Source organism: Tympanuchus pallidicinctus, unplaced genomic scaffold, assembly GCF_026119805.1.
Source record: "Tympanuchus pallidicinctus isolate F22 unplaced genomic scaffold, pur_lepc_1.0 scaffold6, whole genome shotgun sequence".
Classification (NCBI taxonomy): domain Eukaryota; kingdom Metazoa; phylum Chordata; class Aves; order Galliformes; family Phasianidae; genus Tympanuchus; species Tympanuchus pallidicinctus.
In genome coordinates, this window is record NW_026294780.1 from 31,757,608 (window position 1) to 31,780,301 (window position 22,694).

At 36.6% G+C, this 22,694-nt stretch overlaps 1 protein-coding gene across 1 annotated transcript in view; it reads right to left on the reverse strand.

Annotated features, from left to right (window-relative positions):
- The window catches only part of LOC128092111 (uncharacterized), a 726,933-nt gene that overhangs the window by 374,302 nt on the left and 329,937 nt on the right, over positions 1 to 22,694 (reverse strand). The window lies entirely within an intron of this gene.

Sequence of the window (22,694 nt, forward strand, 5' to 3'; positions counted from 1 at the left end):
TGGAAATGGTAAGTACTCTTTCTCATCCTCTTGAAACTGAGTAGTTATTTTATTTATTTTTTTTTTTAGTATTGAAATTGGAGGCAACTTGACACTAACACTGTAAGTTTTAAAACGAACTGCAGATTCATTCAAGTTGTTCACCCTGCAGCTCATGCAGACAATGGTAGAACAGCAACTCCAGTGGCATTTCAGGTACAGCTTCAGAACCATGTAAAAGAATCTAAACAGTCCTGCTTCACAGGGTCTAGTTTTGAATTACCACTACTCCACTCCCTTTACTGTCTCACTGTTGAAGAGGGACAACTCATTATAAATTCAAGCCCCCAACCGCATGTTTTAGAAAACTTTACATGATGTTAGGAAAAATAAGTCTTTCTAATTGAATTTTTTTTCCATATGGGTATTAGAAAAATTGCCTCTGAAATGAAGGTGTAATTATTCCTCCTGTTTCGCAAACTGCAAGTAAACATTAAGCAATCACTATCTCCTTTTTATTTCTATAAGCTTTGGATTGAGTAATGCTTAAAAGTCTATTGGATCACATCAGAAGACATGACATGATGTACTGTACATGTCAGATGTATTTAATTTTGCCACGCATTCAGTGGGTGGCTGAGGAAGAAGCACATTCCAGGACCTTGAAAATCCTTCTTGTTTTGCAAAAAGAGAGCATATTTTTTTCACAAAAACTTTTTTTTTTTTTTCCAGTTATCTTACAGTATTCACCCTACAGAACAATAAAGCTACAACAGGACAATAGAAATTTCAAAGGGACCTGAAGGTAAATCAACCAAGTGCTCAGAAGGCAAGAAAATACACCACCTTCATCCATTTCTTGAACGATAAGCTGATCTCATGAGGTACATAGAACTAGTTAATTTTTTTCAGAAATTGGTGTATTGGCACAGTTAAGAGGCACATACATGTTCTAGTCACTGAAGTTTTGCAAGCAAAATACCATATAATTCTATAGCTGAAGCTTCACATTCAACTTAATCTGCAGTACCTTTTTTTAGCTACAGAATCAGCTGCCATGGTCAAACAAGGTCAGGACTATAAGTAGCTCCAATGAATTGTGGAATGTGTTTTCCAGTAACAACATCTGGCTATTGAAAACTCTACTGACAGCTGCATTGGTGGCTGCTGGAGGCTATCTTCAGGTCAAACTGCTGTAGGGCTGGCTGAGCCCTCATTTTCACAAATGAGATATTCTTTTTCCATCATTTTCCTTTGAATCTGGATGATATCAAATTTTCAGCCTTTCCTTGGACTTGTGAAAAACACACTCATCATGTTAAGCTACGAACAGATGTAAGACTATAGTTGAGTAATAATACAGTTGAGCTTGAACAGCTGAATATAGTTGAGGCTTGAAAGATTAATGTGTATATATTTTTGGTTTGCAAAAATGTATCCAATAACCAGATTTATATTATCTTGTGAGTTAGATAAGGCAGCTTGCTGTGCTAACATACCAGCTGATCCTGGGATAATGCTGGCTACCTGGAGGATTGTAGGTCTTTCCCAGTGTCTCCCTCTTCCAGAAAGAAATATGTCATCACAGTGCCTTGTGAGATGAGATCAGGCTTCAGTATATGTCTTCCTAGAACAGAAGGAGGGTCTAAGCTGCATTTCCTCTGAACTTCACATCTCACATGTCTCTATTTATTTGGTTGTGTTTATTTCTTAATTTCTGTTTAATTGCTCTAGAGTAATCCTCTAATTGGAGACGATTTCCAGGGAATGCAAACTGAACTGATAGGTAACAGAATAAAAGTTCATTCCAGTAGGAATTAGGAAACATCACTGGAAATGTTTAAGGCTGTGTTTCTAGGAGAGGCTGAAAATTAGACAACTTTTTCCAGTTGTCTCTAATTTATGATTAAATTGATTTGCATAGTTGAGAACTGAAGGAAAATTGCTGCTTGTGAGCAATTTACTAGGAAATTGTTTTAGCTAGAACATTAGTTTTGAAAATGCTCATTTGCCATTAATCCTGGAAATGTTCATGCCCAGTCCTCAGTGGATTTCAGTGTTTGTGAAGGTCTCAGTCAAACTACTGAAGTAAATGGAAAAATCTGAGTAGTGGAAAAGTCTCTAAATATGATCAAATGTATCCTCTACTTTCTCAGAGGTCATATCTCCTATGATTCTTAAACAAAATTCAGACAAGAAGTACAACAGATAAAATCCTGTCCTATCTGAAATCAGTGACATATTTGCCTTTGACTATAACAAAACCAGAGTATCGAGTAAAAGGCAGAAAAGACCATGACAGTATAGGCTTTACTTTTTTCCATTTATTCTTCTCTACTAACTGTCATTTTTTCCCAAAACTAATGTGCATTACAAATTAAATTTTAACTCTAAATAATAATTCAGCATTAGCAAGGCCTGATTATCATTCACTTTATATTTACTATTGATTTTGTGCAATTATTCATAATATACAGAGAGATAAGAATTGAATCTTTCCAATTCAATTAGATATTGTTCTGCTGAAATCAATGGGAACAGGAGTTAGTCATAATGAAAACTGGGATGTTTTCATTCACGTGGATGGCTTTCACTTCAGATTCTTGTTGAGGATTGGAAGAAAACTGTTGCTCAAGCACAAAACTTTCTGCCACTTTCTGAATGAATATTTAAACCTTACCTGGGTAAGTCTTACTTTTTCTTTTGTATAAACTCAACAAAGTCTTTCAAGAACAGAGTTGCAGTTTGACATTTCCAATGATAATCTCTTTCATACAGAAGAAAATAGTTATGTTGTATAAATTACCTTGGGTTATTAAAGAAAGATGACTGCAAATGGGAAAAAAAATAATTCCATTTGCAATACTGAACGTAGGCAGCATTTGTATCTGGCAAAAACATTTTGTATGCTACTACACTGGCTTTGAACTTATTTCCCATGGGAGTAAATGTTGCTCAAGAAAACAGGTGTTTCAGTATAATACCTGGAGGGCATTATTTAAGTAAGTTTAATATTATTTGTTTAAGAAATCCAGCGAAGGTATCTTGCACTTTGTTTTGACACAGTTCAGCAGAAGATATTTATTAGGATTTAAATAGACTGTGATTTCTAATTGTAAATGCCCATGACTGCTACATAAATCTGTTTAGACCTGCCAACAATTTAAAATTGTATCAGGACATCACATTTTCCAAGCTCCAGTTTTTACGGGCTCCAGTTCTCAAAACTTTGAAAACAAAGTAATTAACCCTTTGGCTTATCCTGTCTGAGACATCTGACCCTGGCAGCTGCAGTCACGTTGGCTGGCACCCCTCTGTTGTGCTCGCTCAGTGGAAGCTCGCTCACAATCTAGCCCTTGGAGATGAGATCCCTCTTACATAATTCCAACATCTCACACTTAGAGGTTGAAGGTAATCGCTGCAGTCCCTGAGAGAATGAAAAGAATGGGTACTTCCAAGAGGAGGTTCTTTGAACCATGTTCTGGTACAAATTGCTGCTGGAGCTGCCCACCTTTCCATGACTTACAGAGAACCTCTACAACTTTGCACGCCTTCCACATCCAGCTTTAACACGGATGGTGTTAGGGAAGTTAATCCTATGGTTGTGACTAATGATTTACATAGCATGCCTGCACAGGTGTGTACAGACAGCCCTGACTTCCTCATGTCCACACTGCTGCTCAACTAGCTCTGAGGAGAGGTAAAATGAGCTCAGGTCTGCTTGCACCTGCCTTGCTAAGTCATGTCCTTGGAAGAAGAGAACTAAGAGCCCATTTGCTGCTTTCCGTTGCACCTATGCAGGTCTATGAGGTCATACAAGGGGAAAAAAATTCAATAAGAAAAGATAACAGGATGATTTCAAAAAATGCCCTCTTTCTTACACTAAGTGTGAAAGAAAAAATTTAGAATACAGGAGTTACACCCATTGAGATATAATTAATATGTGAGACTACAATTTTTTCTTTTTTTTTTTTTAAGGCCATTAGGCTCTAATTGCACTGAAAAAAAGCCAAGTTCCATAAAACCAGCTTCTCACAATAGCAAATGCTCTACTTTCCACAACCAGACTTCTCCAAGTGCAAGGCAGATTTGGAGGTGTATATGGCACCAATTAAAAAACTTATTTTCAAAACTCTCTTTATCTGAATGCTGGGAGTTCTATTTTTATAGTGCAAGTAAGCACAATAACATGTGAGTGCTACTTTTTAAAAAGCATACTTGTGTACTTTAACAAATTAAGCATATTGAAAGTGCCTGGTAGCGAAATTTGAAAAGAAAAATTGCTTAAGCATATGGTTTTAAAGCTGGCAAATTTGCATTTTAAAAAATTGTACGCTTTGCTTCTGAGTATAACTTTTTTTTTCCACTGAAGATTAGGTAAAGATGAATTAATTCTGTAGGCTTAACATTAGGCTATCATTAGTTGGTTGCATCTCCTAGCAGATGGAAATCATTCACTTAATCAAGTAAATTTTGAAAACACAAATTTCCCAAATTCCTCCTGCATTGTTATCATTTAATTGGATGAATAACAATAATGACATTTCAGAAACCCAAGGTTACTGCTGTAAATCTATTTAGAAGTACAAAATTTAATTCTGAAGTACCTATCATTATATTTTGTCTCCAAATATACACCCTGAAAGTAATGCACTGTTGATATAAAGATGCAAGTCAAGAACTACAGTACTGTGTGATATTGCTAATGGAGTCCATGACAAGAAGTTCCTCCAAAAGAAATAGCCCTGTTAGGTACTGTCTCTTTTACAGCCACACTCAACTGAAGCAGAAACCCCACTTTAAGCAAACAGATTCATAAAATCATAGAATTGTTTTAGTTGGAAGGGACCATTAAAGGTCATATAGTCCAGCTCTTCTGCAGTGAACAGGGACATTTGTAGCTAGATTGGGTTGCTCAGAACCCAATCCAGCCTGACCTTGAATGTCACCAGGAACTGGGCATCTACCACCTGTCTGGGCAACCTGTTCCAGTGTCTCAGCACATTTCAAAACAGACTTTGCTGAAGTGTCTGTCCCCTTTTTTCCTATATTCCCCTTTTAGATACTGAAAGGCCCTATAAGGTCTCCCTGGAGCTGTTTCTTCTCCAGGCTGAACAGCCCATGCTCCCTCAGCCTGTCCTCACCAAGAAGATGTTCCATCCCTTAGGTCATTTTTGTGGCCCTCCTCTGGACACAATCCAACAGGTCTATATCTCTCCTGTACTGAAGATTCCACATCTGGATGCAGTACTCCAGGTGAGGCCACACCAACACAGAGTAGAGGGGCAGGGCCACATCCCTCAAACTGCTGGGCACTCTTCTTCCGCCTAGAATACAGTTGGCTTTCTGGACTGCAAGGACACATTGCTAGCTCATGTCCAGCTCTCCATCCACCAATACTCCTAAATCTTTTCAGCAGGGCTGTGCTTGTACTGATAGTGGAGGCTGACACAACCCAGGTGCAAGATCTTGCACTTGAATTTATTGAACCACATGAGGTTCCCTGTACTCACTGTTCAAGCCTGTCTAGGTCTCTCTGGATGACATCCCGTCCCTTGAGCATGTCAACCCATCACACAGTTTGATGTCATCTGCAAACTTGCTGAGCGTACACTCAATCACACTGTCAGTACCCTTGATGAAGATATTAAAGAGCACCAGCCCCAGTACTGACCCCAGTACTGACCCTTGAGGGACATCACTCATCACTGATCTCCATCCAGACATTGAGCTACTCACCATCACTCTCTGGGTACGATCTTGCAACTGGTTTCTCATCCATTGAAAACCTATCAAATCTATATCTTTCCAGTTTGGAGTGAAAAATGTTACAGAGGTACCGTGTCAAAGATCTTAAACAGGTCATAAGACAATCAACACACTTTATATCACTGAGAAAGCAGAAAGTAGTTGATGAACATTGATACAGAAGCACAGAGGAAGCAGTCCAATAGCAGAACCTCTCTGCCATGGCTCCAATACTCCAGATTATCATGCAGGTCCAATCGTACTGCTTTGCAGACTGCTGTCATACTAAGGACCATTAGAAAGCACCTACTGGATGTGAATAATTGTTTCATCCATCAAGAGATTCCATTCTGAGACTGTATTTGCTTTCTGGAGTCAGAAAACTTTTATTGATATTTTGTATTCTATTCCACTCTATTCATAGACACAATGAAAAATGATTTCAATACATTTTTTTAAATTAATTATTTAGAACTTTTCACTATGCTCTTCACCTACATATTTTTGGAGTGTTTGGTGCATGGTATCACATCTATCATCTTCTCTCCTTTCTTTCTCTGCCTACTGCATATTTACCAACTTGTGTCTAGAACAAGTCTTACTGTAGTATATGGACATGCATGCAGAAATCAGTATATGATTAATTTTGTCCAAGATGAGTTATCTTCAGTCACTCTTTTCTTCTACTGTGTCATCACTGATGTGATCATGTGTCATGTATCACCATCAAAAGCAGACGTCAATGTAAAAAATGGTCCAGCTTGTCTAGCTCACATATCTAACTTCCTTCTAATTTTAGGTTCCAAGTTAACACATACATGTTTATCCAGAGAAGAATGGAAGGTGCTTTCAAAGTCATCCATATAGAATTAATACCCATTATGTTTAGGGCATCTAAGTTAGGCATCGACTTTTCTCAGTTAACAGCACAAAGGACTTTGTTGATCATGGTAGTGCTTCCCTAGATTCCTAAAATTTAGATTCCTGAACTAGGCAGACACAATCCCTATTAGTGGAATTAATGTGAGTTGTGGTTAAATATCTGCAGTATAAATATCTACATTTGATCCTTTTCAGAGATCTTCCTCAAGAAACCATAAACTGCATGATAGGAATGTTTATTTGTGTTCGCTGATTTTAACCAAGGATAATTATCTCAGACGCAGGTACCAACAGAGTGCAGGCATTGAAATTCAGACACTGTTTGCAGTGGTGATATTTATGGCAAAGACTTCAGAAAAATGTTGGACTATCCTTTAAATTAGGAATCATCCTGATTCATAATGAAAGCAACTGCCTGTGATAGATACTTTCCCCAGAGAGGCTGTGGAGTCTCCTCCTTGGAGATCTTCAAAAGACATCCGGACATGGTCCTGGATCCATCATGACTTCTCCTTGCATCCTTGCTAGCTGCATTTTCAACTTGTAAGTTAGTTTTCATAACCACGGTGGTTACAACTGTCATGTTTGACTGTCTTATTTTTCACTGTATTATACTTATTATTCACTGTATGTTTACTTGACTTACTTAAACAGATCTGCTTTTGTAAAGAAGAACTACTAGATATTCTACGCTTCTTCAGTTTCAGTTCAGGAAGATAAGGGTACTCCAAGTGGATTAGGAATTTTACTAGGCAAAACCCACACAGAAAATGAGAGGTATTCAGTCTCATTATCATAAGTCACAGCAAATACGTTCAAATAAGATAGGAGATTAACAGATTCATGTCACTTCAAAGTCTCTGTCATGTATTGGCATTACTATGTATGAAGATCATTTGAGGAGCAGAACACAACATCACATACAGTTCCTTTATTAATGGGCAATTGGACTGTAGAATACCTTTCATACAGTGAATAAAGCCATTTGAAAATGTCTAGGTTTACTCCGTTCATTACTATTCTAATATTTGCTATTTTTGTTTTTAGAATCCTTCTTTTATTTTCTATCCTGAACAGTATGAGTTGCTAGTTTTTAACCATTTAATCTATTAAACACAATACTTCAACTTGGAATAATTCTTTTACTTTCTTATGTTTACCTCCTCAATTTAAAGAAAGACCAGCAGACTTCAATTTGGCTAATGAAGGAATCAAAGACCACAGCAGGGGACTTAACGCAGTGAAATTACACACATTTTTGGTATTTGGACTCAAGAGTGGAAATTAGAAGCCCAAATAATATATTTAAACTTTTCATTCAAGGATTTGGTACAGCCCAGTTCTTGTGAATAGAATTCACTCACAAGAACCAACATGTCAACACCTGAACTAACTCTGTAGGAAATGCCAGAGAGAAGAAAATGTCTGAGATTCTAGCCATGGTCTCTACCATTATATTTGTACTTCTAGTTTTTTCCTACTTGAAATATCTGGTCTGAGGTGTCCTAAGAATACCATACTACTAATCTGTTGCCTCTGGAGACTTATGTTCCTAGTTTAATACACAAACTAGCCATGAATTATGCTGGAATTTCTATGCATTTAACAGAAGTTCAGACCTAAAATAGTAAATATAGACTGATATGTCTGGTAGAGTCATCCAACTTATCAAAATGGCTGAAGATTATTCTGGGATATGCTGGGATATTGATGTCTATGAGAGTTGCTCTGAAAGTAATGCCTCCTGTTTTATTATGTTGGCCTATAACTTCAGAGATGGATGTTGAAGGTATGGCAGTACAGATAAAACCTTCCCACCAATATTCAATTCCTTTTTGTTGCTGTGCAACAAAAGATGGCAGCAGAGGGACAGTTTGACAAAATGGCAGTGGTCTGCATATGAAATTCATGCTGTGAAGCACATGAAAGTGCATATGAAGCAAAGGTATGTCATTGAATTCCTTCCCGCATGTGGAAAAAATGGCACCCATTGACATTCACTGACACCTCATGAATGTTTATGGGGACCAAACAGTGGATATGAGCAGAGTGAAGCAGTGGGTGGTGTGTTTCAGCAGTGGCAACAGCAATAGTCATACAACTTCAACTGGTGCAGAAATCTGTGAGCACAACATGCAGGCTCTTGTTCATTGCTGATGAAAATGCATAACTAATGGTGGTTACTGTTGAAAAATAGTTGAAAATGTTGAAATTGTTGAAAATGTTCAAATAATGTTGAAAAATAGTGTTTTGTAACTGAGAATTTGCTCTATCAAATTGTGTTATTGTGATCTTTGTATCCATTATAGTTTCTATGGAAATAAATAGGAATCGTTATTTTCAGAGCAACATATGTAAAATCTAAAATTTTAAAATCATCAAATCCAAATATGCAAAATTTTATTCTGATCTAACACAACTAATGTCTCGTTATTCTAATAGCACTGCACTATTTCAATTGAATAGGAAAAAAGAAATTTCAATGTATTCATATAAAAAGCAGAATTATCATCGGCATAAATTTCATGTTGCAAGAGCATCAATGCATTAAGAAAAAAGTGTACAAAAATAAAACAGACCAAAAGTGATATAAAATAAGATGTATTTTCTTATTAGAAAAGTTTAGTTTCACACAGACAAGATATTCTCAACAATCATTTGTTAATCTACTACAGTTGTAAATCTCTCAGCTTCTCCTAAATATTTATATTTCAGTCTTAGTCATATTTCTATAGGTTATTGGGAGAATATATTTAACCTTTTGCACAAAAATGTGAAGACTACTGTCATCCCAAATTTGAAACTCCATGAAATCATAATTGTAAGAGCAAATATAATGTTATGAAGAAAATAACTAGTTAAAGCCTTCCTGAAATCCTCTCCACCCATCAGTGTAAGATATATCAAGTTTTTCACATTCTTCGTCAGATTTATTTGGTTGTCAATTCTGTTACTGAAGCAATTAAAAGGCTTTGTGTAGGTATTACATTTCTGACAGAAAAAAAAAAAGAAAAAAAGAAAAAAAAGAAAATACTATTTGTGCATTTCACTCATTCATCACTGTTTAAAAGACACTTTTTTGGAGTTTGGTTACATAGCAACATTCCAGTCAAACATCCCCAGGGGCATATTTTCCCTAGTTACCAGAAATGTATCAGTCAACAGGTGATAGTGGCATTAGGTGTTCTAGTTTGTTTCAGTGAGCTAAACATTCATGAGCACACAGATACCAAATTTAAGACCTTAAGTTACTAGCAAATTAAATTGGTATGGGTTTTGTTTTTTTGCTTTGTTTTGTTTTGTTTTTTTCAGTGTGCCTATTAAGATGTGTAATTAAGTAGAAAATAATTTCTCTACATCATAAAGATCCATTTAATATCTATGAATGTCCAAGTAGCAATGACATGGATCAGTAGAGATCGCATTGGTTTAAATGGGTCAAAGTAAATGCAAGTACCACTGAAAATAGAATGAATCCCTCAGTATTTATCTAAGATATATATATGTTTTTTCTTTTGATATCCATGTTCATCTAACCTGCGTTCAGGTTCTCAAGTTCATTATGCAAGACAGCCAACATCTTAGGTTCCCTAGGTTACTTGCCATGATTTCTACTACCTCTCCAGATGGATACAACATCTTTGGATGTTGTCTAGTATCCAATATCATCCCCACTGAGATTTTTTTTATACCATGAAAGACATTATAAGCAACACTATATGCCTATATTTAGACAGCTGACTAGAATTTCCAGGTGTTTAATTTGTCTTTTGGAGTGAGTTTTATGTATCAGCATACAGGTGTTTACATGTCAACAAAGTTTCTAAGCAATGAAATTAATTTGAAGGCTAATTAATACAGTTGTTGGAGTATGGAAGTCTTGCACTGACCAAATGAAGTTGTCTAATGTGGAGAGCGTTGAACAGCTCTCTAGATTATAATGGCTATTCTAAGAGTAGGTTAGCTGATTAAATCCACATTGTGAGAGCTTCCTTCTGTGTGGATTGAACAATGCAAAACAAGTAGGTTTCTTTTATTATTTTGTGGAACTGACTTTTAGGCACAATCTGAATGGGTGTGGAGCAGTTGTTTTTTAGTTCTTGGGAGTTTAAAGCCTGTCAGTTTGAATTCAGTAAATCAAGAGCTCTGAATAAGTTAAGAAAAGGCTTGCCTGCCTGTCTCTTTTATTAGACCTATCAATTCATAACATGGTATTATGTGACTGTCCAAGGAGATGTACCAGGAGATGCAGAAACAAAGCCTTGATTTAAGATAATGATTTCATGAGCTTTGGTCTGTACCTCTTAAAAAAGATAAGTTCTTAAACCATTCTCTTTAAATCTGTCAGAATCAATCTAAGGTTAAAAACATAACATAATTTAAACAAGTTCTTATCTTCTTTTATCAAAAATAAAGAGAAAATGATAACACAACTATTTTGCTGGACATCAGCTGTCACTTTGGATTTTAGAGATAATGGGTACTGAGACACATCAGGAAATAAACAGTGCAGAGACAGTAATTATCTAGGATCCACATCTTGAGATTCTTTGACTCACATTGTACAGTCTTTTTAAGTTTTGTTTCTTCCTACAGATTTGAAGCCTTTCTTACCTTTTCTTTAGGCCTCATCTGAAATAGAAAGCGGAAATAGAAGAAGAGCTTATCTAGATTCCACTGTGCTTTAGACTAACACCAGACACTCCAGCTTCATCCAGATATATTTGACCTCTAAAACTTTTCATTGTTGCTACAGAAGTCATAAACGAGGGCTATGACTATCCAGTGCATGCAAATACACAATTTGTCTTTTGAAGATTTGTTGACTGTTTTGCATTCCAAAATGTTCTTGCAGCTATGCAGAGCAGTGTATCCTATTTCTGTCCAATGCAGTGTCCTTCCTTCATGACTAAGAATGTGTAGTAGATGTAAAAAGCTCTCTGAAATCCTTCCTAAGAGGATAAAGATACATCCATTGTCATGAAATCTATGATGGGTGGACAACAGCTACCTAAATGAGTTATGAAATAATAGAGGGAAAGTGTATGGTCTTAAATTCTATGTGCTATCTGCTGAAAAAAGGAATGAGCTTAGGTATTTCTCTACAGATCTTCTCAGTAACATAGGTAGATACCTATGTTCACATGGCCACATAAGCACATCTGGACAGGCTTTTTGATTAATAGTTATTTAATTTACAAAGAATGCTACCAGCGTTAAAGACATGTTAATACCAATGGATAAGCTAGTTAATCTTTTATAAACTGCCAACATGTAGTGACATTTTCTGTTTTGTTTTGTTTTTTTTTTTTATGAGTTTCATCACAGAGAAGTGCTGGTTCTGATCTATAATTCAATCCATTTTACTGACTCATAAAGGGTGGAGTAAAATGACAGTGTCTTTTGGTCCTTCAGTCAGAACTTTTCATAATACTGAGCAATTATATACTTATCTGCTTATTAACATCAAGAACAGCACTATGTGAACTCTTCATCCATAATTACCATTGTAAAACTGACTTTAAAGTACAACAGAACTATTCTGACATCTAAAGAGATAGAGAAATATGCTGGGTCTAAGGAAGTACATGTAAAGCTCTAGTCTATTATTACCAGCTGAGAGATGGGGGAATCCCAACCATAATGTTGTAATGAATAAAGTCTTGGCCAGAGACCGAAGGCTCCATGTAGCAGATAATACAAAGAAGCCTAAGAGGTATTAAATAATGTTTGTCTGCCATAAAACAGGAAACAGGAATACCTATATTAAGTGTTTTGGAGCAGGGAGGGAGATCACATGTGTGTGAGTCTGTTTTCATCCACACTTTGTTTGCTGGAGAAAAAAATAAATAAAGTGGTTTTGACACTCATGTCATGTAGATAGTATTCAAAGGTTTTGTGAAAGAGCTTTACACAGGAGTCTGCCCTTTGTGGCTAAGCTCTGATGACTGCAAAAAATAAAGATTTAAGAAAGATTTAAGAAAGTGTACCAATTTTATATAGGAATAAAACAGAAGACTTTCACTGTTAATAAACAAAAAATGAGAAGGCCCTGCTTTCAAAAAGGCTACTCTTAGTTGTTACACTACTTAGCTTTCACGTGCTTCCATATCCAACTATATTGCATATCTCTGCACCCTTACCACTAAGTTATTATTCAGTATTTTATGATGAATCTTCTGAAGTAATTTTACTGTGCACTAGCTAAAAATACTCCAGTAATACTCTAATGTGTTTATTTTTTCTGACTGGAATCAAGGAATTAACAAATTCAATCACAGCAGAGGAGGGAGGAGAAGAGGAGAAGTAGAGAACAAGGAAGAACAAACATCCAGACTTCATCATGTCATGTTCCAATTTTTGGCAAGGAAAAGAAATCATGAAGATTTCTAAGTGACTTATGATCCCAAGGCTTGTAATTCAAAGAGACAAAATTTTAAAACCAGCTAGACAGTTAATTATTTAGATACAGTCACCAGAGAACTTTGTTTTTTAAAACATTGAGCAGCCAGCAGAAAATAATTACTGAAATCAATAGGAGTTTGTTCTGACAATAATGCATTGTTTAGAAATCAGCTGGAGCCTGGATGTTCATAGAGTTCTGTTATTGTCCTAGTTCTGACTGATCGGCACAATAAAATAACCAGCTCTGCTGATTTGTGCTCTACCATTTTCAAGGTGCTACTGTCAGACCAAGGCATAACATTTTCCTATATGCCATTAGTTAATTATTGCAGAGAAACAACCAAAATGGAAAACAATGGAAGAGTTATGATTCTATAATTCCAACTGTTCTGTCAGAATGTCAGCTAAGCACTAAGATACTCTTTTGGGAGGTCAAAGTGAATTAAATATCAGTGGAGAGACCTGAATCTAAGTCTTTCTGAGTGATTAAGCAATTTAACTCTGATATTGACTGAAACCAAAACGTCAATCACTCTAACCTTGTAAGATTTCTTTGTCTTGTTGTTGTTGTTTATGAATATGTAAAGCTTTAAATATCGAGGCCTGTCTTCAGTTCTTCAGTGAAAAGACACTGACAGAGCACAGCTCAAATCTTGGGTGAGCCAAATCACCCTCCGGAGAAACGTCTTCTTTGACAAGGAGGGAGGCTATAGTGAACAGGCGCCTAACTTCAGTAGTAAGAAACCAGCCTTTCCAGTCTGGTGCTTCTGTGTTGTTGCATGCTTTTGACAAACTCTTCTTAATGGTTACCTTTGGCTCAAGTGATCTGTGTTTATGTTTCTTTGTTGCTCTCTATACGCAGGTGTGTACAGGTACAAAATGCAAATGTACTGTTGATGAATCTTTCTTCAGAAAGTATAACTACCAAGAAAAATGGAACTCATGATTTGAATTACATTTCATTACCATGAAATGGCAGTTTTTGCCACTTTTATTAGCCACCATGAAAGTCTAGAGGCATGGGAGACATAGGTTTATTGACATAACATGCAAATTGTGAATGGGACATGATCTATGATTCTGAAGAGTGCAATTCATAGTCACAAATGTTTAAATTAATAAACACCTACTCCAATACCTCTTTGATTTTTTTACTGCTCTATTATCCAGACTTTTTGAACAAACTTTGTAGTTCCTTTAGACCAAGCTCTTAGACCATCAGCAAATCCAGGTAGTTAACACAGAAGCAGAGGTAAATAGTCTAAATTCTTCAAAACCATAAATGAATTCAGAATGAAACATTTAATGAAGAAGTCAGAATTTCTGATAGAGCCATCTCAAAGAAAGTACTAGTGGTAAGTCTGTTGAATAATTAAAAGGAATTTTTTAAAGCCAGGATTTGAGATCATTCCATTTATATTGTTCCCTCAAGGACTGACTGAACAGGCCCTGCCTGATTTCCTAATGTGGAGGAGCTAGGGTGAGAGGGAAGAAGTGAAGTCAACATACTGGGCAAAGGGAAACATATTTTCCCTGGCAGATTTAAGAGGTCAAGGCTGCTACAAGCCTCGAGGCACTGCTGCATTTCTATCTGACTCTAAGGATGACTATATGAGAACAGACACCTTGTTGTAAACAAATATAAAGAAGATTCTTAGAAGAAGCTGTTGACTTTGAAACCCGGGTTGATAGACCTAATGCTAGGATGACAGTGTAATATTTTACAAGGCAAGTCTCACATGATTTCATTTTTTTGTTGAAGTCCAAGTTCACAAGACAAGCACTTATCTATAAATCTCAGGTGTTTCTTTTTTTTCTGTTTTTTTTTTTTTTTTTTTTTTTTTTTTTTAATGGGAATTGTTTAAGTGAGATATGTTGGCCTCTATGTATAGTAGATGTAGAGAAAGAGTCACCTCTAGAAAGTGATTCATCTCATCCCAAGATAGGTATCTAGATAGGTCATACGAATTGCCTCTGGTGATGTTTATGTTCTCCTGTACTGACTATAAAACCCTTGGTTGACTAGCTCAGATTTAAATGTCCAATTTACAGACATCTGGAAGCCATCTCAAAGCAGTGTTTGAGAACCTGAGTAATAAGGCCGGTTGTGCTAATGGGATGCACGTGGCTTTTGGTTTTCTCAGAGACTGGGCAGAGCCCACTCAGTGCCTGTCTGCAAAAGACAGTAAAGTCATACCCCATGAGAGGTTATCTGAGGGTATTCCCTCAGAGAAGAGAGAATTTTTTACTTACCTGCAGCAAACCTTGAGCAATTGTGGCAAAATTGCTGTAAAGGACTGGGAAGATATGATGAATACATGAGGAAAACTAGAAAGATATCTCCCAAGAAATTGAATTTCTTTATCTGCCCTGACCTTAGCACTAGGAATAGCCACAGGTGATAGAAATTCCACCATGTGTCTATCTCCCTGAAAAAATGTGAAACCAATGACAAAGAAATATCTGCAATTTCCAGGCATGTTTTGCCTAGGGGTTCAAATGGTCACAGCAGGTTTCCTTCATAGCATCAAGTTTTACGACATGCATAACAGCACTTTATTCTTTCACTTCCGTTTATGGCTCTTTATACATGACAATAGATACTAATTGTAAGCCATGTTTATGACAGTAATGTCCCCGGCAGTATTAAAGATGAATGGACTACCATCAGACTTCACAAACGATGTCTATGTTTCTTGCTTTTCATAGCTAAGATATATGACTTTAGTATTAACTGGAAGATGCACCTGCTTTCCCAGGCTTTGAATGAGCAGAAGAGGGGGAAAAAGGAGTGAATAATGGCTTTTTGGACAGACGCATGCTAGAAGACTGTTTAGATGCTCAGCATTAGTGGATGGCTTAGCAAGTATTATATGCAGAAAGAATACAGTTTGAATGATTTAGTACAATTCAATTCACTGTTTCCAGATTTCAGTTCACAAATTCTTCAGTATGTGCAGACTATGAGATATCCACAATGAAGACCTAAAGAAATAAATAATACGATACAAACTTACAATCATTAGACTGTAAAATTATCTAAATATGAATAGGAAAAAAAGTCTAGCATTTCTATTTAGGTGCACATTTGGAAGCTTGAAGCCTAGCTCACTTGCTCCATCATAAAAAATAACTTCTGGAAAGATGAGCACTGCATAATTAGCTAAACTATTGAACTTGGGAGCAACAGAAGGCAATGAATGTCTTATACAGCTCACTTACATAAATGAATAGCATGCACTGTTTCGTGTATAAACATTCAGCATAGTTTCATTCAGTTATTCATTTAATGTAAACCAGAAATGCTGGGTTCTACATGCACATTAAAGTAGTTTTGGATGCACACTATGCATAATTTAGTAGCTATGACAAATTGTGTTTCTTGTTCACATCCTGAAACTGTACGTGCGTTTTTGGTGCCCAGGTGTCCAGTATCTTTCAAGTAGACCAGTGAATTCTCAATTGGAGCTATCATAAGATGTCCTTCTCAGTATTCTCTGACTAATTATAGCACAGACTAAATCTGAGTAATTTTAAAAGTATCTAAGATTACTATTTTAGATGTGTAGGTGACCTAAATGCTTCAATAATCAATAGAAAAAACTAGTCACTTCTGAGGGTGCTGAATCACTTTCGAAATGTGTCTTTCTTTCCCTGTTTACTCCTCAGGGGCCTGGAGGAATGAATTTTCTGGCTTGCATGCTTCAGTTAAAGTGTTTAGGGGAGGAATTCAGGTCTACACGATCTCTGGCAGAAAAGCACAGAACAGGCCAGACTGCATTCCCTCGATCAGCTTTCCCATGGAGGCCAATGGGGGCCTTGGCTACATGGTCTCTACAGCAAATAGAGATCTGAGGCCTGGTCCTAGGACAAGCGATGCTAATTGCCTCTCCCCACTGCTTTGGATTTGCTCCCTCTAGAGTAGACTTCCCTCAGGCAGAAGCAATTGGAGTATCCCAAGTAGAGACTGGCAGCAATTAAACTGTGTAAATCTTCAGTGCTCAAATGTGCTCCCTGGCCCTGGCTGACTTTTCCTGTCTTATTATTATCCTGTACACTAGTATTTATATTCCAGAGAAGTATCAGAAATAGCAATTTATTGTGCACCCATTCTCAAAGATGGATATTTATGCTTCAGGTTCTTTAGCAAAATACCTATCAAGCCTTCCCATCCATTCCTCAGTTACCAGGCACAGATTGTTAGTCTAATTCAGAAAGTGAATGGTCATTGTAACATCACATTTGTGCGTGCTGCTTCCACCTGGAAATTTTAACCACTCTAGTGAAGAGAGATACCTGAAAGCCATCTGAATTCCCCCCTTAACCCTTTTTTCTTTTTTCAATAATTTAATCTGTTTTAATCACTACTTTGTATACATCTCTGTATTAATTGTAATTTCTTTTCAATATTTTAGAACCCTTTGAAAAAATCCAAGTTGAGTATTATGTAGCAAAATTACCAAGAGAGCATTTTGAGAAATCCTGCCCATATGCTCTAGACCAACATTACTCATTCTGCAGTCACTGGCAGATGGTTCATGAAAGATTTATCAAGAAAATGAAAACAACAACAACAACTGATATATACACACTTTCCCACATGTGCAAATTATTGATTGAAAGCCTTTTCCTCCATGAGGACAGCCAGATAGTAGAGCAGTCTGTCCAGAGAATTTGTGCTTGGAGGTTTTCAAGATCTGACCAGACATGTCCTGAGAAATCTGTCTGGCACTTGAGAAGCTTATGCCAGAGAGGTCCTCCTGCCTGTGTTATCCTATGACCCAGTTATTCCGTGTTTATTTTACAGTGTGAGTGGGAATAAAAAAATCAAGGAAATATCTACACACATTTAGTCTAATATTGATTTAATCGTAAGAAAAAAAATTATTGATATAACACTGCAAAATACAATTCCTGGATATCATTCAACACAGGAGGCCATACTTGGTTTTATTAATTTTTTTCCAAAAGAGATTTTACAATAAATGCACCTCACAAATTGAGCTGTTTTACGTAATTTTGTATAATGAAATTAACTGTTTTTCCAACATCCATTTTTTTATTGTTAAAATGAAGAATGCAGTGAAACATCTATTTTTCTGTCAACTGCTAAAAAGAATAAGTATTTTGTTATTTCTCCTTATAAAATAGTGATAGTATTTCAGAAGGATCTGATCAGATGGAACGCAGTTTCAAATAAGAAAGTGGTAGTAAAAAGCAATTTAAAAATATATATATGTTATTCTTTTTTTAATACTGGTTTTAAAATTGTTGGATTGTTCTTTCTCTCTAACTAATGATTTTGAAGACTTTAAGTGCTGTTTCGGAATTGTTAAGATCTTGCAAATTGTTCCAGTAGAGTAAAGCAGCTTCATCTGGATGCATACGTTCACTAGTTTTTTTAATAACTCCATTAGAAAAAGTTTCAGCCAACTTCAGTTTATTTCCACATCAGATATGTTATCTTTATTTCTTTATTTTCAATACAAGAGCATGGTCTGTATCCCATAAATGTTTTTTTTTTTACTGTTTACTTACAGACTTGTTGCATTGAAGTGGTTCCATGTTTTTTCAGAAGTTCAGTGCCCAAGTTATTAGAAATGGCCCATTTGTTTCAGAGTTTCTAGCATATTGTTTAACTGGAAATTGTTCTCTGACACCTTTTCCCAAAGTTTTTCTGAGAAAGATATTTAAAAGGAAATAATTGCAAGACTACTTTGTATTCATCTGCTTAATCGCTGCACATAGATAAGAATCACACATTCAAAATATTACAGATAGTGAACACAGCATATCTAAATATAGTGTTTTAAGATGAAAGTTGACATATATACCTGGAATAGATGGTTTTATAATTATGTGGATAAAGATGCTTATAACAATTCCTGCTCATACTGGCGTATTATTATTGATCTCTTTTAACATAAGTGAGTCCTGTGGGGATAGGCAAATTACCCAGGAATATGGGAGTAGAAATGTTCTTCCGTTATCTGTGTCTTTATCTCTTTTGCTTTTGCAACTGATAAAAAATAATCCCTGATCTGTGAAGCCTGGAGAATCAAGTGAACTATAATGGGAACAGTCAGCTCTGCTCTATCCCCTGAGCACAGCACAGGGAGGTATTCTGAATGCCAAGATTTTGTGAGCTGCAGAAAAAATTAAAAGTTGTGTAATCACATGCCACCAGCTTGCATTCACTGATTTCAGTGACGGAAAGCTCTGTCCTTCCCCCTTCTGTCCTGGACTGCTGCTTGGTGCTGCTCTATGTACGGCAAAATTTTTTCAATCTAGAGGAATTTCCAGATGGTTTGAGGGCAGAAGCTTCTGAAATTCACACATCACTTTGGAATCACCGTGTTCAACAGCAAGTCTATATTAATGAGGATATTATTGTCTTATCATCATGCTGGCATCAGGAACTCTCAGTATTCCAGCAAGTCTGCACAATGCCTCGCACCTTGACTGATCTTTAATGGCCCTGTGGTGTGCTACCCATGTGGGATTAGAAAATCCCACTGAAAATCACACCACAGAGTCACGCCACAGTGACCTAGATTTTTCCGTGTTGTTTTAAGTACTTTCCACCGGATACCAGATTCAGAGAAACTCCAAATCAAGCCTGACACTGACATCAAAGAGATACAGTCAGCATTTTTTATTGACTCCTCAATTTGATAAAAATCATCCTAGTTCAGTCTGAGCAAAGAGCAAACAAGAAGTCCTGAGTCAGCCCTTGCAGTGTTAGCTGTCAAATCATCAATTAAATGTTTCAGTCTGTGCTTCTGGTGCTTAACTTCTTAGGAGCTATCAGCCCAAATTCTTTTCTTATTTTTCATTGGCCAGGTCTCCTCATTCCTTACCTACAGACTGGTTGGAAGAAGCCAGTGAAAAGGAATTTGAACTTGTACAATCAAGCTGCTTTTGCATCACAACTAGGCCAAAGTGAGTTGTACTTACAACAGCAATAAGCATAATAAATAAGGACTTTGCTGGTGTGTACTTTAAAACAGACTTGGCTAATATTTTCCAAACTCTTCTAAAACTAAGCAACAAGCTTTCCAAAATCAAGGAAAAAATGTTTACTCCTTTTCTGTCTCTAAAACAAAGGTAGAAAAAAGGGGGCAAGAATACAGCAAATGCTGAATAGAAAATAAATCACATTATAGAGGTCTGTTGTGACCTCAGTGTGTGGTTCTCCTTTGAAAAAGGTTTCTCTAAAGTTTTTCCAGCTCCCATTGTGCACTCCAAGTTCTAGCCTTCTCTTTATTCATCACCTCTAGTTTTAAAGATCATGTGGGCTACGCTAAAAAATAAATAAATAAATAAATAAATAAATTAAAAATGGGCATTTTTTTTCCTGACCATAGTCCAATGGAAAACATCTATGAGCCTCCCCAGTCAGTTTCCCAGCTCCTGAAACATCTTTGCCAAATTGCAATTTATGTAATTTGCACTTCAAAATGTGGGCACGTAACTTCAGTGCTCTCAGAGTTGTGGGAATAAACAGAATTTCTCCACAAATCTTCAGGGGAACTTTTAATCAAAAACTTGCCTGGGGCTGGATGTTATCACGCAACATGAAGAAGCAGGATTCTGATAGATCTACACCCAGAAAGGTTTAATCAAATCTGTTCAGTCAGAGTACTCTGCCTTTGAGTCACTGATGGGCATAGGCGATGCACGAGTGATGCAAGAAAGTCCTTAAAGAAGCACAGCACTGCCTTGTCCCTTGCATCAAATTTTGTCAGCGTAGGCTACTGAGCCCTGCTTGCTTTTCACTCTTGGGATGACAGATAACATGCACTTACTCTCCTTTGTAGGACTTGCGTAAATATCCTCTTAAATCACATGACATTTGTATGTGTCTCTGGAAAGCGTTTTCAAATTCAGTAACCTACAAATGACGAATAATAAAAGTATTTATCACCAACAGAAGAGTAACCCTGAGGAAATCTCAGTCAGTAAGAGGGCATTTACACTGTAATTTATTTATTTGTAAGTTTATGTCTAGCTGCATATAAATTGGTTATGTTGATTATTAACAAATCATTTAATACCACATTTGCATATCGATTGTGCTGGAGCTATTCTGAAATGACTCCTCGAAGTTAATTCTTTTGAATCCAGCAATCCAATCTGGATTTTAATCTGGAATTTCCCCAAGTTTATACTGTTTTATCTGTGAGCGTAGAATGAAGACTTGTGTCTGGAAGAGAGGCTAAAACAACCATAAGCAATTTGCTGTAGGCTGTCAGGGCATCATAAAGAGATCATCAGTGAAAAGTGGCTTATGTATTTATAGCTCAGATAAAAGAGAATGACATGCTTATCTGTGGTACCAAAAAAATGCATTTGCTGCTTTTCAAATAACTGCGATCAGCAGGCAGAAAATTAGGGGCATTTAATATAAGGCACTAAGTTGCAGTTAGGCTGAAAATGTCCATCATTTGAGCTGGATTTGCCTTGTGTCTTTGTACGCCAGTGCAGTAGGACTTGATCACAGTAGTACTGATAAAACCGTGCCCTAATACAGCAGGGCCAAATAACCCTAAAATTAGAAGTGAGTTCATTTTCACCACCTGGTTGTAAAATTAATTAAGTGCACTTGTTGGGCAATGATTGGAACAATATTTATTTTAACATTTTTCCACAATTTCTTAAACCAAAACATCTTCTGCTTAAAATACATGGGACACTGAACTTTTAATAAATACGGCTGTTGGAATGTGGTTACACTGCTTCATGTGTCTACAGTTTGGGATTATTTTGAAGAAATAAGAGGACGTGGTGCATTTCAAATGCTTTCTCAGTTGACTAAAAAAAACCACAACTTTTAGGAAAATAATTCCCAGTAAGTCAGGTTTTGGTTTTCCTCCTACAGGAAAAGTATGGGCTCCATAGAGACAGAGCACTGTAGGAATTTTCATCAATTCAGACTTTCAGCAGAAAGTAATGATTCAGTCAAGAGATATTTCAAGGAAAAGATTTTTTTCTACCTACATTCTTTCAGGAATTATTTCCAAAATTTGTTTTCTGTTGCTAATGGTGTTTAAATTGATAGCAAAGGTAAGCTTGAATTTCTCCATAAAAGAAGAAAAAAAATGAATTCTCAACAATTTCCAGAAGACAGATACTCTATATGGTTAAGATGGTTAAGGACTGAATACAATTGTCTTGCCAACTCCATGTGTACTGCTTTTGAATTTTTATCCAAGTATAGACGCATGTTTTTAGAGATTTTAGGAGCAGGATTGCCAGCAGGGCCCTTTTGCCCCACAAAAAGTTTGGCTGACAATGGGAAGCACACAACACATGAAAAGTGCAGATATCCTAAACTGTGAGATATAGCCCTGAGATGTTACCACTAAAGGTTTTGCCTTTAACTCTCAGTGTCCCCACAAGAGCTTGGGAGAAAGCAGTAGAGAGGGAGTCCCACCTGCAGCATTTTAAATCATTCTGAGAGGGATAGATTTACAGTATCCCTTCAGGCCAGAGTGAAGGGGATGTACAATGCTGCAGACAGAGACTGGAGATGTTTTACAAATTGTAAAGACGTGGAGACAAAGACACAGAGCAAAGTCAGGAGTGAAATCTAGGCAATCTTGCAAACGGCTTGATTATTCAGCCTCTGAGCAGGAACTGAGACTTCATCCCTGTGAGCAACCTTTGAATTGATCTTA